This window comes from Canis lupus, chromosome 16 (assembly GCF_003254725.2).
Source record: "Canis lupus dingo isolate Sandy chromosome 16, ASM325472v2, whole genome shotgun sequence".
NCBI classification, from domain to species: domain Eukaryota; kingdom Metazoa; phylum Chordata; class Mammalia; order Carnivora; family Canidae; genus Canis; species Canis lupus.
In genome coordinates, this window is record NC_064258.1 from 6505740 (window position 1) to 6524002 (window position 18263).

Genomic DNA, 18263 nt, shown 5'->3' on the forward strand with positions numbered 1-18263 from the left:
TGTGGAGCTCAAATTCTGAGTTTTTAGAAGTCCATGCAATGCTTGAATCCCAGCTGTATGCCAGAGATAAAACATAGGAGAAAGATAATAGTGGGTATGCCAATGGCCCAGACACAGACGGGTTGAGGGCAGGGATATGAAGGAAGCCTGGGACAAGAGAGGAGATTATTTACTTTTCTGTGAGGGCTTTCTGAACAGCAATGGGTGTGAGCTCCCCTCCCTGCCAATAAGAAGAGGGAGGTGACACTATCTTCTCCACACACACCAGCACACTCAGACTTCAGTGTACAACACAGCATCCCCAGTGGAGACTAGAGCCACTCACACTAAGCCCTGCCCCCTTGCATCCTGTAGGGGCATCTTTAGTAGGTCAGGTCTAACTGTGAGCTGGCACACAGGGCCTCTCTCCCAGAAGATGAGCACAGGCTCTCCTGCCTTTGGAATTGGGCTTATAGGGTTTTTTTTGCTTGCTTGTTTTTTTTTTTTTTTTTGTCCCCCTCCCATTTTTGATCAGGCTCCTTCTCTTCCCCCAGCTTATTTTAGCAAACAAATCAAAGCATACCTAGTTAAAGGCCTAAGCACTCCCCACTGCAAGCAAAGAGGAACTCTACAGAGGGCTGACTTGTGGGAAAGATCAGCCAAAACACAAGAGCAGAGTGCAGACAGCACGCAATGGTATGTGACCCCTTCTTAATATAACATTACTCTCAGGAACAGGAGACAGCAAGTTTTCATAACGCTCAGAAGACAGAAACCTAGACAAAATGATAAAATGGAATTCTTCCCAGAAGAAAGATCAAGAAGAAACCACAGCCAGGAATTTACTCAAAATAGATATAAGCAATATATCTGAACAAGAATTTAGAACAATAGTCATAAGAATAGTAGCTGGGCTTGAAAAAAAGAATAGAAGACACTGTGGGAACCCTTGCTGTAGAGATAAAAGGCCTAAAAACTAGTTAGGACAAAATTTTAAAAATGTTATATCCAAGATGCAAAACTGACTGGACATAATCACAATGAGGATGAAAGAAGCAAAGAAAGGAATAAGTGATGTAGAAGATAAAATGGAGGGCAGCCCCAGTGGCCCAGTGGTTTAGTGCCACCTTCAGCCCAGGGTGTGATCCTGGAGACCTGGGATTGAGTCCCACGTCGGAATCCTTGCATGGAGTCTGCTTCTCCCTCTGCCTGTCTCTCTCTCTCTCTCTGTCATGAATAAATAAATAAAATCTTAAAAAAAAAAGAAGATAAAATGGAAAATAATGAAGCTGAAAAGAAGAGGGAAAGAAAACTATTAGATCATGAATATACACTTAGGGAACTCCATGATTCTATAAAGTGAAATAATATATGTACCATAGGAGTCCCAGAAGAGGAAGAGCAGAAAGAAGGAGCAGGTTTATTTGAAAAAAAATATAGCTGAGAAAAGCCCTAATCTGGGGAAGGAAATAGGCATTCAAGTCCAAGAGGCACAGAGAATTCCCCTCAAAATCAACGAAAACAGGTCAACTCCAAGACATATAGTGAAATTGGAAAATACAAAGATAAAGAGAGAGTTCTGAAAGCAGCTAGGGACAAAGGTCTTTAACCTACAAGGGTAGACACATAAGATTAGAAGCAGATCTGTCCACAGAAACTTAGCAGTCCAGAAGAAAGTGGAGTGATATATGTATGTGCTAAATGGGAAAAATATGCAGCCATGAATACTTTACCCAGAAACTCTGTCATTTAGAATTGAAGGAAAGATAGAGTTTCTAAGACAAGCAAAAACTAAAGGAGCTCATGAACACTAAGCTAGCTCTGCAAGAAATACGAAAGGGGATTCTGAGCAGGAAAGAGAGACCAAAAGCAGCAAAGACTAGAAAGGAACAGAGACAATATACAGGAATACCAACTTTACAGGTAATATAATAGTGTTAAATAATATCTATCTATAATTTGAAATTAAATGGACTGTCAGAATGTATTTTTGAAAAGAAAGAAAAACAAGACCCATCAATATCTTACTTACAAGAGACTCATTTGAGACTCAAAGTCACCTCCAGATTGAAAGTGAGGGTATGGAGAATAATGCTAATGGACATCAAAAGGAAGCTGGAGTAGCCATACTTATATCAGACAAACTAGATGTTAAGCCAAAGACTACAATAAGAGATGAAGCAGAGCACTGTATCATAATAAAGAGGGTCTATCCAATAAGAAGATTTAATAATTGTATTTATTTATGCCCCTATCTTTAGAGCAACCAAATATATAAATCAATTAATAACAAACTTTAAAATAATAATAATAATACAATGATAGTAGGGGACTTTAACACCCCAGCTACAGCAATGGACATATTACCTGAGCAGAAGATCAAGATCAAGAAGGAAACAATGAAAAAAAAATAAAAATAAAAATAAAAAGAAGGAAACTGATAATTTCAGATAAATTCACAGATAAATTCAGAGCACTTCGTCTTAAAGCAGCAGAATACATGTTCTTTTTGAGTGCACATGGAACATTCTCCAGAACAGATCACATACTGGGTTATAAATCAGCCCTCAAGCAGTACAAAATGATTGAAATCATACCATGTATATTTTTAGACCACAATGCTATGAAACTTGACATTAACCACAAGAAAAAATTTGGAAAGACCACAAACACATGAAGGTTAAAGAACATCCTGCTAAATAATGAATGAGTTAGCCAGGGAATTAAAGGAGAGATTTAAAAAAATACATAGAAGCAAATGAAAATGAAAACATGACAATCCAAAACCTTTGGAATGCAGCAGATGTGGTCCTAAGAGGGAAGTATATAGTAATACAGGCCTACCTCGAGAAGCAAGAAAAGTCTCGAATATACAACCTAACATTACATAAAGGAGCTGGAAAAAGAAGGGCAAATAAAGCCTAAATCTAGCAATCTAAAAGAGGGGAAATAATAGATTAGAGTAGAAATAAATGATGTAGAAATTAAAAAAAAAAAAACAGAACAGGTCAATGAAACTAGGAGCTGGTTCTTTGAAAGAATTAACAAAATTCATAAACTCCTAGCCAGACTTATCAAAAAGAAAGGATCCAAATAAATAAAATTGTGAATGAAAGAGGCGAGATCATAACACCACCACAGAAATACAAACAATTGTAAGAGAATATTATGAGCAATTACATGCCAACAAATTGGGCAATCTAGAAGAAATAGATTAATGCCTAGAAACCTATAAACTATCAAAACAGAAACAGGAAGAAATAGAAAATTTGAACAGACCCAATAACCAACAAAGAAATTGAATCAGTAATCAAAAATCTCCCAACAAACAAGAATCCAGGGCCAGATGGTCTCCCAGTAGAATTCTGCCGAACATTTAGAGTTAATACCTGTTCTTCTGAACTGTTCCATTCACCATGACCAAGTGAGATTTATTCCTGGGCTGCAATGATGACTCAATATCCACAAGTCAATCATCGTGATACACCACATTAATAAAGAAAGGATAAGAACCATATGGTCCTCCCAGTAGATGCAGAAAAAGCATTTGACAAAATATAGCATCCTTTCTTGATAACAAGAAAGTAGGGATATAAGGAACTTACCTCAATGTCATAAGGCCATATATGAAAGACTCACAGCTAATATCATCCTCAACAGGGAAAAACTGTGAGCTTTTCCCCTAAGGTCAGGAACATAACAGGGATGTCCACTCTCACCACTGTTGTTGAACACAGTACTGGACATCCTAGCCTCAGCAATCAGAAAACAAAAGGAAACAAAAGGCATTCGGATCAGCAAGGAAGAAGTCAAACTTTCACTCTTTGCAGATAACATGATATTCTATGTAGAAAACCTGCAAGACTCCACCAAAAATAATTGCTAGATCTGATACATGAATTCATCAGAGTCACAGAATATAAAATAAACATATAGAAATCTGTTGCATTGCTATACAGCAATAATGAATCAGAAGCAATATAATTTGAGGAATCTACCCCATTTATAATTCACAAAAAAAACATAAGATACATAGGAATATACCTAACCAAAGACGTAAAAGATCTGCATGCCAAAAACTATAGGACATTTATGAAAAAAATTGAAGAAGACACAAAGAAATGGAAAAATTCCATGCTCATGGATTGGAAGAACAAATATTGTTAAGATGTTTATGCTACATAGACATATGTAGCTACATAGAGCAATCTATACATTCATTGCAGTCCCTATCAAAATACCATCAGCATTTTTCACAGAGCTGGAACAAGCAATCCTAAAATTAGTATGGAACCAGGAAAGACCCTGAATAGCCAAAGTACTGTTGAAAAAGAAAAACAAAGTGAGAGGCATCACAATTTCAGACTTCAAGCTGTATTACAAAGCTGCAGTCATCAAGACAGTATGGTACTAGCATAAAAACAGACACATAGATCAATGGAACAGAATAGAGAACCCAGAAGTGGACCCTTAACTCCATGGTCAACTAATCTTTGACAAAGCAAGAAACAATATCCAATGGAAAAGAGACAGTTTCTTCAACAAAGGATGTTGGAAAAACTGGATAGCCACATGCAAAAGAATGAACCTGGACCACTTTCTTATACCATACACAAAGAGAAACTCAAAATGGATGAAAGACCTAAATGTGAGACAGGAAACCATCAAAATACTAGAGGAGAACACAGGCAGTAACCTCTTTGACATCAGCCATAACAAATTCTTGCTAGACACGTCACCAGAGGCAAGAGAAACAAAAACAAAAATGAATTATTGGAATTTCATCAAGCTAGAAAGTTCTGCATAGTGAAGGAAGCAGTCAGCAAACTAAAAGGCAGCCTATAGAAAGGGAGAAGATATTTTGCAAATGACATAATCTGATAAAGGATTAGTATCCAAAATCTATAAAGAATTTATCAAATTCAACACCCCAAAAACAAGTTAAGAAATGGGCAGAAGACATTAACAGATATTTTTCCAAAGAAGACATCTAGACAGCTAACCAACATATGAAAAGATGCTCAACATCCTTCAGCATCAGGAAAATATAAATCAAAACCAGATGAGATACCACCTCACACTTGTCAGAATGGCTAAAATTAACAATACAGGATACGACAGATGTTGGTGAGGATGTGGAGAAAGGGGAACCCTCATGCACTGGTGGTGGGAATGCAAACTGGTGCAGTCACTCCAAAAATAGTCTGGAGGTTCCCCAAAAAGTTAAAAATAGAACTACCCTCTGACCCATCAATTGCACTATAAGGTATTTAATGGAAGGATACAAAAATACAGACTTGAAGGGGTACATGCACAATGTTTATAGCAGCATTATCAACAATAGCTAAACTATAGAAAGAACCCAATTGTCCATCAATTGATGAATGAATAAAGAAGATGTGGTATATATACACAAAGGGATATTACTCAGCCATTAAAAATAATGGAATCTTGCTATTTGCAACAACATAGATGAAACTAGAGTATATTATGCTAAGTGAAATAAGTCAGTCAGAGAAAGACAAATACTGTATGATTTCACTCATTTGTGGAATTTAAGAAACAAAACAGATGAACATAGGACAAGGGAAGGAAAAGTAAAATAAGATAAAAACACAGAGAGAGAGGCAAACCATAAAACACTTTTAACAATAAAGAACAAATGGAGGGTTGCTGGAGGAGATTTGCATGGGTGATGGTCTAAATGGGTGATGGACATTAAGGGGTACACTTGTGATTGATGAGCACTGGCTGTTGTATGTAAGTGATGAATCACTGATTTCTACTTCTAAAAACAATGGGATCCCTGGGTGGCGCAGCGGTTTGGCGCCTGCCTTTGGCCCAGGGCGTGATCCTGGAGACCCAGGATCGAATCCCACGTCGGGCTCCCGGTGCATGGAGCCTGCTTCTCCCTCTGCCTGTGTCTCTGCCTCTCTCTCTCTCTCTCTGTGTGACTATCATAAATAAATAAATAAAAAATACTACAGTATATGTTAACTAACTTGAATTTAAAGAAAAACTTAGAAGAAAAAAAGAATAAGATTAGTTGATTAAACTGAACCTATTTTATTATTTAACGGAAATATGCTATTTCAAATTAATTATCCAATTACAATAAGCTAATTAGCATATCTGCTCCCAAAATTGGATTTTAAAATTCAGAGTTAACTCTTGTTAAGGTTACAATCACTTGACTTGCATCAGCTGTTGTGTAGTTATTCAATACCTGGAATCAAAATGGAGCTATATTGTGCATCCCTTCCTGAGCCAATTATGTGTTGCTTGTGACTATATCTGGAGTTCTGTGGACATCCTATACACCTCATATTACAGAATTATTTCTTGGTCTGTGACCCTTGATCTATGATTTTGGATGCACTCAATAGGAAGTAATGCATTCTGTGCTACAACCCGTTACTGGCTGATTAGATGGTCAGTAATGAGATAAGTACACACCAACTGAAATGAAAGCATTAAAAAACTTATTTTGAACTTTTTGTGCTATGAGCAAAATAAGTTATCTCAATTCCTCAATCCCATCCTCACCTTCCCTACCAGCAAGCAGTCATTTTGATCTACACAGTGTCTATTTTCTATATATGTACTTGGAAAACACAAAATGATGTGGGGTTTTTTAAATTATTTTTGTTTTTAGTGGTTTTTAACAAAGTATTTTTAAATTAATGTACACTGGGTTTTATTTTTACATTTTTAAATTTAAATTCAATTTGCCAATATATAGTATAACACCCAGTGCTCATCCCATCAAGTTCCATCACCCAGTTACCCCATTCCCCCATTAACCTCCCTTCTGCAACCCTTTGTTTGTTTCCCAGAGTTAGGAGTCTCTCATGGGTTCCCCTCCTTTCCCTTATAATCCCATAATGATGTTTTGTATGCAGATCCTTTATTTTTTCTTTTAAAATTTTTATTTTGAGATAATAGTAGATTCACATGAATTTGTAGGAAATAGTACAGAACAATCCTATATACCCTTAATCCAGTTTCCCCCAATGATAACATCTTAAAAAACTGTAGTACAAATCACAACCAGAATATTCATAATTAAGATACAGAACATTTCCATTATATAATGCTGTATAATGTATAAGCTATATAAACACATGACACTGAAGTAAAAATGGAACTACATTTTGCATATCTACCTAGTCAATCATGAGTTTCTTATGACTATATTTGCAACTCCATGGGCATTATAGGAAATTCAAATTGATGATCACATTAAAGTTCAACCAGGATCTTGATTTAGATAGTTAAGATACAGAACATTTCTATCACCACAAGGATCCCTTATGTTGCTTTTGTTCAGTCATACCTACTTCCATCCTCTCCCTCCCCTTCTTTTAACCCCTGGCAAGCCCCAATGTGTTCTCCATTTCTGTAATTTTGTCATTTCAAAAATGTTATAAAAGTGGACTTATGCAGCATATATATAGCCTTTGGGGATTAGCGCTTTTTTTTTTTTCAATTTAGCATCATTCTCTGGAGATTCATGCAGATTCTGTAGTAGATCATTTCTTATTTATTTATTTATTTATTTAATTTCAAGGCATACTTATTTGTTTATTTATTTACTTACTTGCTTATTTATTTATTTATTTTATTGGAGTTCAATTGCACTGCTGGGATTTACCCCAAAGATCATTTCTTTTTTTAATTGCTGAGTAGTCTTTCATAGTATTGATGTATCACTATTTATTCAACAATTTATTCTGAAGAACATCATCTGGTTTCTTTTAGCTAGTTTAAATACAGTTACTGTAAACATTTGTGTACAAGCCTTTTTTAAAAGACTTTGTTTATTTAACAGAGGGAGAGAGAGTGAGCACAAGTAGGGGACAGAAGCAGAGGGAAAAGGAGAAGCAGACTCCTCACTGAACAGGGAGCCCGACACGGGGCTAGATCCCAGGACACTGGGATCATGACCTGAACTGAAGGCAGATGATTGACCAACTGAGCCACCCAGGTGCCCCTATGTACAGGCTTTTGTGTGAACATAAGAGTTTCTTTCTCTAGGATAAATACTTAGGAGTGTAACTGCTCAGTCACATAGTGATTGCATGTTTTGTTTTTTAAAGAAGCTGCTAAACTGATTTCCAAGTAACTACACCATTTTACTTTCCCACCAACATTGTATGAGTGATACATTTTCTCCACATCCTCCCAAGAATTTGATGTTGTTACTATTTTTTAAAAAGATTTTATTTCTTTAGTTACTTATGAGAGAGAGAAAGAAAGAGAGAACACAAGTGAGCAAGGGTAGTGGCAGACGGAGAGGGAGAGGAAGAGAGAGAATATCAAGCAGACTCTGAGCTGAGGGCAGAGCCTGGTGGGGGACTCAATTTCATGACCCCGAGATCTCATAACCTAAGCCAAAATCAAGGAGTTGGCTAATTAACCAACTGAGCCATCCAGGTGCTCTTGATGCTGTTTCTATTTGAACTTTTGGCAATCTGATAGGTAAATCTATGATAGGCTATATTACATTGTGATTTTATTTTCCCATTAGCTAATTTTGTTGAAAATCTTTTGTGTTTTTTTCTTTTGCCCTTTGTATGGCCTCTTTGATTAAGCAACCTTGTTATGTCTTTTGCCCATTTTCTAACAGTACTGTTTGTGCTTTTAATGTTGAGTTTAAATAATGTTTAAATATTTTAGACAATAGTCTTTTCAAATATGTAGTTTGAAAATATTTTCTCCTTGTCTGTGTCTTGACTTTTCATCCTCTTAACAGTTCTGCAAAGTGTTTTACATTTTGATGAAATCCAATTTATCATTTTTCTTTTTATGGATTTTGATTTAGTGTCAAGTTTGCCTAGTCCTAGTTCTTAAAGATTTTCTCTTACTTTTTTTTTCTATACATTTCATAGTTCTATGTTTTACATTTAAATCTATGGTCCATTTTGCGTGAATTTTTGTATAAGATGTGAGATTTAGGTTAAATTCGTTTATAACTTTTATCCAATTGCTTCCACACCAAATAGTTGAAAAAGCTATCTTTCCTTCATTAAATTGCCTTTGCATTTTTGTAAAATATCAGGTGGCCATATTTGTGTGGATCTATTTCTGGGTTCTCTTTTCTGTTTCACTGATCTGTGTGTCTACCTCAATGCCAATACCACATAGTCTTGATTTTTTTTTTTAAAGATTTTATTTACTTATTCATGAGAGACACACACACAGAAAGAGAGAGAGAGAGGCGGAGACACAGGCAGAGGGAGAAGCAGGCTTCATGAAGGGAGCCCGATGCAGGACTCAATCCTGGGACTCCAGGATGATACCTGGGGCTGAAGGGGAGCACTAAGCCACTGAGCCACCCAGGGATCCTGTACACATGGTCTTGATTACACTAACTATATAATAAGTCTTGAAATTGGGTAGTTCTATTTCTCTCATTTTATTCTTCTTTTCCAAAATTGTTTGAGCTATTCTAATTCCTTTGCTTTTTAGTGTAAAATTCAGTATAATATTGTTGATATCTATAAAAGATGTTGAAAATTTGGTAGGAGTTGTGTTACATCTGTTTATCAATTTAGAAAGAATTGACATCTTTGTTATGTGAAACTTCCTACCCATGAACATGTCATGTCTTTCTATTTGTTAAGATCTTTTTGATTCTTTTCTTTCTTTTTTTTTTAAAGACTTTATTTATTTATTCGTGAGAGACACAGAGAGAGGCAGAGACACAGGCAGAAGGAGAAGCAGGCTCCATGCACGGAGCCTGACATAAGACTCGATCCTGGGTCTCCAGGGTCACACCCTGGCCCAAAGGCGGTGCAAAACTGCTGAGCCTTTTTTTGAGCCATCCAAGCTGCCATTTTTTATTCTTTTCATCAGTGTTGTGTAGTTTTCAGCATACAAGTCCTATATATATTTTGTTAGGTCTACACTTACAAATTTTACTGTTTAAAGAAATTGTGCATGAATACTTTTTCAACTCTTTCCTGCTATATATGTCTTTTATTGCCTTTTTTGTATTGGTTTATAACTTCTAGTGCTATGTTGAAGACGTGATGAGAGCAGATATGCTTGCCTTGTTCCCGGTCCTAGGGGCAAAGCATTCAATCTTTCATCAGTAAATACATTAGCTGTAGGATTTTTTTTTTTTTTTTTTTTTTTTTTTTAGCTGTAGGATTTTTAAAAAAGATTTTATTTATTTATCTGCCAGAGAGAGAAGGAGCCCACAGGCAAGGGGAGCAGCAGTGAGAGAGGGAGAAACAGGCTCCCCACTGAGCAGGAAGTCAGACACTGGACTTGATTTCAGGACCCTGAGATCACGACCTGAGCTGAAGGCAGACACTTAACTGAGTCACCCAGGCACTCTTGTAGGATGTTTTTTTTGAAGCTACTTATCAAGTTGAAGCAGTTGTCCTCTATTTCTATTTTTCTAAGAGTTTTTATTATAAATGAATGCTAAATTTGTCAAAATCTTTTTCTGCACTGATTGGTATGATCATGTGATTTTTCTTCTTTCACTTGCTAATGTGATGGTTTACACTAATTGATTTTTGAATATTGAATCAGCTTGGTATTGCTGGAATAATCCCCACTTGATGATGGTGATAATTCTTTTTACATATTGCTAAATTCTGTTTGTTAAATCTTGTTAAGGATTTCTGTGTTATATTCAAAGATATTGATTTATAGTTTTCTGTTTTGCACTGCCTTTATCATGTTGTGGTATGTTTTGGTATGTTTATCCAATCATATTTTCTCACCTATGCAAAGTCTACTATAAGCCTTAGTAATATTAGCTTCATAGAATAAATTGAAACAAATCCCTTTTTCATCTATTTTCTGAAAGAGATTATGTAGATTTGACACTAATTCTTCTCTAAATATTTGGTAGAATTATCCAGTTAAACTACCTGGGCCTGAAGAGTTATTTTCAGAGTTTTAAAATCATGATTTCACCTTTCTTCATAGTAAAGGGGTATTCAAATTACCTATTTAATATTGGGTGAGTTGTGTTGGTTTGTGTCTTTTGAGGAAGTAGGCTTTTTTTAAGTTGTCAAATTTATGTGTAGAACTCTATATAGTTCCTACTATTTTCTTATTATCTTTTTACATGTTCATGTCTATAGTAGTATCTCTTCTCTCATTCCTAAAGTTGGTAAATCATGTCTCTCTCTCTCTCATTCACACTGTTAGAACTTTGCCAACTTGCTGATGTTTTAAAAGAAAACAGATCTTTGTTTCATTGGTTATTTTTTAGATTACTTTTCTGTTTTTAATTTTATCAATTTCTGCTTTTAATTTATTATTTCCTTTGAATTTATTTTACCTTTTTCTTTTCTGGGTTCTTGAGATGGGAACTTAGAATATTGATTTAAGACTTTTCCTCTTACCTAATGTATATAAAATTTCCTCTCAACACTGCTTTAGCTTTGTCTTATATCTGTTTATTTTTTCCCTGTCAATTTTTTTTTATTGTTCTATCTTCAGCTCACTGCTCCTTTCCTCTGTCTCCTCCATTCTTAAAATAATCTCATCTGCTGAGGTTTTTATTTTGGTTTCATTACTTTTATTATTTCTAAAAAACTGTTTGTTAAATAAATAAAAATTAATTGCTTAAATATTAATTTTAATGAAATTAATATACCTATAAATATTAATTAATTAAGCAATATTGTTAATTAAAAATAATGAACTGAAATAGCATTTTATTTGGAGATAAAATTAGTTTATTTTTTATTTCTAAAATGTCCAGTGTTTTCTAGTTTTTTTGTTTGTTTGTTTGTTTTTGTCAAGGAGCTAGCACAAGTTCTTGTTCTTCCTTATAGAAAATGGAAACTAAATCTAGTTTGTTAATAGAACTGTATTCTATAATACTGTCCTGTTTCCATTAGCATCTCTGGAGATTTTTGAAAAAATAAGATTATACTTGGGAGATGTAGTTGACACTATATCCATCAACAGAAGACCCTTCTGATAGCTCTCTTCTAGTATTCATCCTGAAGCAGTAACACAGAATTATCTGCCTAGAAGGATATGTCTTCTTTATCAGAATGCAAAGTATGAAGATATACAAGGTATATAAGGTAGGTGATGCTATAGTAACAAACATCAAAAAATATGAGTCTATAAATATACCAAAAGTTTCTCATCTATGCAAAGTCCACTGTAAGCCCAGGGCAGCTATTGTCTACCTCGCAATGGCTCAACAGTTTAGGCCCCTTTCACGTGCATCTCCATCCAGTTACATGCCTCCTTAGTCAATGTGGTGTAAGAGTAGAAGATGGAGTCTTTTAAAAACTTCCATTATAATTGACTCATGACATTCATATGTGGCTGGTCAAAACTAGTCATATGACCATGTCCAAATTCAAGGGTGTGAGAAGAGAGTGTCCGTGTATGTGCATGTGAGAGAGAAAGAAGGTGAGTATGTGTGTGTGTGTGTGTGTGTTTGTGTGTGTGTGTGTGAGATAGAGATAGAGAGAGAGAGAGAGAGAATTCTAATATGTGAGATAGAGAGAGAGAGAGAGAGAGAGAGAGAGAGAATTCTAATTCTAATTGCCTTGTTTGGCAATTGTATACATATTATAGTGGATATTACTTTTAATTTATAAAACATCTTTTGTAAGGTGTTTATTATCTTGAATTTTACAGGAGTGGAGGCTCAAAGAGTTTGAATAAATTATAAAGTCAGAATTTGAACTTAACTTAAGGCTCTCTGACTTCAACATTCATGGTTCTTTTTAACATATACAGTGATAAGAAGTGTATAATACTAAATCCAGCATCTCTATTAATTCTGACTTATTTGAACATTTGGCATAGTTTAGGGTGATGAGAAAATAATCAAAATAAATCACATTGGGTGGAGGCAATAGAATCTAAGAGTTCAGTTGAACAAATTAGCCAGGGGAATTTTAAAAAAGAAAACCATATCTGGGGGCATCACAATGCCAGATTTCAGGTTGTACTACAAAGCTGTGGTCATCAAGACAGTGTGGTACTGGCACAAAAACAGACACATAGATCAGTGGAACAGAATAGAGAATCCAGAAGTGGACCCTGAACTTTATGGGCAACTAATATTCGATAAAGGAGGAAAGACTATCCATTGGAAGAAAGACAGTCTCTTCAATAAATGGTGCTGGGAAAATTGGACATCCACATGCAGAAGAATGAAACTAGACCACTCTCTTTCACCATACACAAAGGTAAACTCAAAATGGATGAAAGATCTAAATGTGAGACAAGATTCCATCAAAATCCTAGAGAAGAACACAGGCAACACCCTTTTTGAACTCGGCCATAGTAACTTTAGTTGGCTTCTCTATGCACCAGGCACCAGGGAAAATCACAGTCTAAAAGAAATATAAACTAATAGATACCACTTGGTATATGATACCATAGAAATTTGCACAGTGGCCAGAGAAACATTCCAGGATTCATTTAGTTACTATTGGAGGAAGAGTCAAGGCAGGCTTCTTGGAAAAGATGGTGTCTGAACTAAATCTTTTAGACATCAATGATCTCTGCTACTTTGGGGCTAGTATCGTTGATTGTATCTTGCTCTACCACTCCTTCTCCCTGTAACCAATTGCTTTCCTGAACAATCCCCTACACTCTTTGGAGAATTTGGCATCTAGCCAAGAATGATCTTTTTTTCACCATAGCTTATGTTATCATTCCAGATAACTTCTATGTCTGTGTAGATAATCCATTAAGCACCTTGGCCTCTCTTGATCTCAACTCCATTTACTTCTACCTAAACTCCACTCCAATGATTAGCTTCCTTTGTTGTCATTAAGTATTCAGAAAGGTGAATATTCAACCTATAGTTTCAAGTCTATAGAACTTAAAATTCTAGTCCTGTGACTGATTAGCTGGGGCATTCAGATTATGTCCTCTTCTATCTTTTATTAACTGCCAACTTATTATTCTCAACAGGCGCCATGGAGCAGAAGGACAGCAGAGGTTGATGAGAAAGACTGAAGCTTGAGGATGTGGCCCTTGCAGATGCTTACTTTTATTTAGAGACAGCAACAAGAAAGATGAGGGAGTTGATGAGGAATTTAGTCTGTGAACTGTAGGGGCTATGGTAGAGTTTCAATTCTACTTCTTTATGCAAATGTCTTTCGAGTTGCTTACCTAGTCCAACTTCAAATGTTTTTTTCTCTGGCTAGGTAAAATGGCAAAAAAATGTGAAATACATTATCAAGGATTGAGGAATAATAAACAGGTGGTACAAATCATATGAAAGGAAAACATTTGCTAAAAAGTGCTCATTTGTTTTTAAATTTAGACCACATCTCCTGAGAGAGGAATGAGATGAAGTTTCCAAAACTGTCTCACTGCTAGGTAAACCTAAAACTGAACTTAAAGCATGTTCTATTTTTAATACATTTATAATTAAACAAAACTGAAGAATAATAAATTGAATCTAGGAAAAAAATTTTCTAACAAAACCGAAGAATAATAATTGAATCTAGGAAAAAGCTTCCTATGTTGAAAGTTGATGCTTTGGAAGAAGTAGATTAATAAAGAATGAAGACAGAGATGGGAAGTTTCCTGAGAAATTTCTCTGCAGGGATCTTCTGCGCAATTCCAAGGGGCTAGGGGATGAGTCCTCAGATTCTTTGTTATTTCCAATTTGAATCAAAGCCTATGATTTTCCAAAATGGTAATTGTCATTTTCTTTGGGCATATGGATAACAGGTAATGGTTATTTCTATCTTCTAGTAATCAGAAAAACACAAGTGGTTTCTAAAAAGAAATTTTCTTTTTTCTTGTTAACACATTAATTACTACTACTTTGAGATATCTTGGCCTTGATTCGTGCAGTTTTAGACAAATAACAAGGGAGTAGAGAAAAGTAGTGCTATCAGAGTTTGGAAGTTTGGGGCAAAAGGCCTAGATGTGAGTGTGACAAAAAATGCCTAATGACTATAAGAGGTAAGAGAGAAGGTAGCAAGTTGGGAGGCAGTGATTTACATTTTGCTCCTCTGTGGAAGGAGGAAAAATAGGTGGCTAGAAAGGTAACTATCAGATAATCTTTGATTTCAGCTCTTACATGATGAGGGTGATGTATTAGGGAGGGACAAAATCCACAGGCCCTTTAGGTTTATAAGACATTTATGAATTTTGCTCACGATCACAGTCTTCTTATCCTATAACTTGTACTTTCATTGTTTGAGCCAAAATTTCCTGAACTAAAAACTCTCAATTGCCTTAAATTTCTGAACTTTCCATTTATTTCTAAGTGTATTTCCTACATAATGTTCAATTATTTGCCAGGAAGCTACAGTCAGACACACATAATTTTGCTGTGATAAGTGTTTAGCACCCTTTTGGGAGAGCAGAGCTCCTCCACAGCAATTTCCCTGTACAGTGTAATATACAGTGATAATGATGTTTCGCTCCTTTGGAAATTGTACCAGGGGCTGATAACTGAGAGCTCAATGAGGAAATGCAGAGGCATACCTCTTTAAGAGTCCTGTGGATTGCTTGGGATGAGGAAATCCTTAATAAGCACTTTATTCTCATTACAGAGTAATATCTAAGAACAGCATACCAACTCCTTTATTAATTCTCATCAATTTATAATTTCCTGCTAATTGCATTTTCTTCTTTCCTCCTAATCTCTATAAGATATTAAAGTGGGTTTGAATCTTGGGAATCTAAGTCCTAAGTGCTAAATGGAAGATCAAAATGAAATGACACTGGCAGTTAGGATTTTATAGGAATAGAGAGAGAGACTGGTGAGTTGTTTTATGTGTAGTAGGATGTGAGGTGCAGGAGGACGAGGTACAGTATTCCTGGGGGAAGCAAATGACTAAGCAGCTGATGCCAGGAGAAGCTGTTATGAAAAGGAAGGTAACCGATTTGCTTGAATAATAAATGAGATTCTGTTGGTGTGTGGAATGGGAACACAGGTAAAGGATGTTGTTGAATCAGGGGGTGTTCCGGGGGCAGATATAGCAGAGCTTGTGCTACTGTGAGGTTTGTGAATTTGATTGAGGACTAATAAGGAACTCAAGTCAGTTTTGAGATGGTGATGCTGCCATGTACTTGAGGTTACCTAGATGACAGTGGAGGAAGAATATCTGATATCTCAGTCTTGGGCTCAAACCAGCCATTGTAGGTGAAAGATCCACAGTCCTAGGGAGAAAGTGGTGTCGTCTGTGTGTGTGTGTGTGTGTGTGCGTGTGTGTGTGTGCACAGATGCACAGATGGAAGAGAGGTCTTTGAGTGGGGAGGACTATTATTTCAGAAGGAGAGACTATGTGAAGGTACATTCCATCTCAGAGAAGATCAGTTCTTCTAGCTATTTCTTTAGGTTCTAAGTTCTCAAGAATATAGAGTAATTAGCACCATGAGAATCAGAGCATAAAAACTGCACCCGGGGATCCCTGGGTGGCTCAGCGGTTTAGCACCTGCCTTTGGCCCGGGGCGTGATCCTGGAGTCCCGGGATCGAGTCCCACGTCGGGGTCCTGGCATGGAGCCTGCTTCTCCCTCCTGTGTCTCTGCCTCTCTCTCTCTCTCTCTCTCTATGTCTATCATAAATAAATAAATAAATCTTTAAAAAATGATTTAAAAAATAATTTAAAAAAATAAAAACTGCATCCATTCATGAGCGCATCTCCACCAGCCCCCAGCTCTCTGAAATTCCCAAGGTAACATTGCAATGACATTCCCCTACCAACTAAGTATTCCCCTTCAAGGAGGCCAGAGATTGACCAAACCATTCTAAGCAGACCCTAATCCAAGATTCTCTCCCAGGCAGAGTTTTCACCCCATTGACTTTGGGATATTTTCTATTGCCTATACAGTACAAAAGGGGAAGACATCAGAAGGGTGATTTTCAGGGATCCCTGGGTGGCACAGCGGTTTAGCCCCTGCCTTTGGCCCGGGGATCGAGTCTCACCTTGGGCTCCCAGCGTAGAGCCTGCTTCCCCACCCCCCCGTCTCTGACTCTCTCTCCTCTCTCTGTGACTATCATGAATAAATAAATAAAAAATCTTTAAGAAAAAGAAGGGTGATTTTCTTTTCATGAAACAAGGTCCTTCAATTCTCTGTTTCTCTTATCTATAGTTTATCCAACTATTGACCAACCCCCAGGAAGGACAACAAGCTCAGAATCTGCTCTCAGGCAAAACAGCATAAGGAAAACGTAGCCAGAGTTTACATACAGTTGAGATAAATTACAGGTGCCTCTCTTTACTAAGTACAAGCTTGCTGAGGTAGACAATCACTGGAGGACTTCCTGAGTTCATTTTCTTTTTTTTTTTTTTTTCATTTTCCCTTTAGCAGCATTGGGGTCATTATTTTTTCTAGTTAGGACATCTCACCCTCACACTCAGGAAGAGCTCCTTTATCTGCTCATGTAGTTTCTCTCTATTGCTTTCACTCTCTTTTCCTGACCAGCTACTCCTTTGAAATCTATGAGAAAAATATGTGTTTCCTGCCAGAGCTGAAAATCCATCCATAGGCTCTGCCCTCAGATTTTCCCTCAGACTTTTGAGCGGTGTCTCATCAGATTCTGGGCACTCTGAGCAGTTATTTATGTTGTGTTTGCCAAACACCCTATCTTAGTCACCACACACTAGAATCTCTCTGCTGGTTTTTCTCCATTTCTTCTCCCAACCTTTCTTTGATGTTTTTCTTACAGGATGATTAGCACAGCACCTCTACTTCCCTCAGCTCTTCTGGTGTTCTTTGTGATGACTTTCTAAATCCAGTTTCATAAATTAGTCCCCATGCCCCCAATTTCTCTGTTACCCTCAATGTCTCTACTGCCATTTCTTTAGTTTCAGATGGCTCACTCACAGCTTCTAAATGCAAGTAAAATATCTTACAAAACTGCTTACAAATGATTTGGAGGTTCAAAACCCCTCTCCATTTTTGTTACACTTCATAATTTGAATTATTAAAGTGACATTAGTTGAGACTGTCACCATATTTAACATGAACTTAAGCAGATATTTGCAGCCCTATCACACACAAAAAACATTTTTCCCATAGACAAAGGAAAAGGATGAGAAGTCTAGAAAAAGAGAGTGACATGTATCTCACAGCAATATGACGGTCATATCTCTTTTAAATTCCACCTTCATATCCTTTCTTTTAGAGAATAGACACGTGTTCATGGGACTCTATCCTGGGATCAGTCTTTGAGATTGATGTACTGTATTTTTTTCCCAAAAACTCTTATGTAAATTAATTATGCAAATAGAAGTTCACCAAGCTTGAGATATTTGCCTTACAGTTTATAGGGAACATACTCTAAAAGGCAGATCTTTGGATGGGAAGA

The 18263-nt window shown here is 36.4% G+C and overlaps 1 protein-coding gene across 44 annotated transcripts in view; it reads left to right on the forward strand.

The window, feature by feature from the left end:
* Positions 1-18263, forward strand: part of KEL (Kell metallo-endopeptidase (Kell blood group)) — a 311760-nt gene that overhangs the window by 192220 nt on the left and 101277 nt on the right. For 36 of the 44 annotated variants that reach the window (XR_007402597.1, XR_007402598.1, XM_049094736.1 and 33 more), the window contains one exon: positions 11850-12041. The exons of 6 other annotated variants lie outside the window; for them this stretch is intronic. The gene's annotated coding sequence lies outside the window, so the exon portion shown is untranslated. The remainder of the gene's footprint in view (positions 1-11849; positions 12042-18263) is intronic. 2 more of the 44 variants (XM_049094743.1, XM_049094747.1) reach the window with 1 other exon arrangement.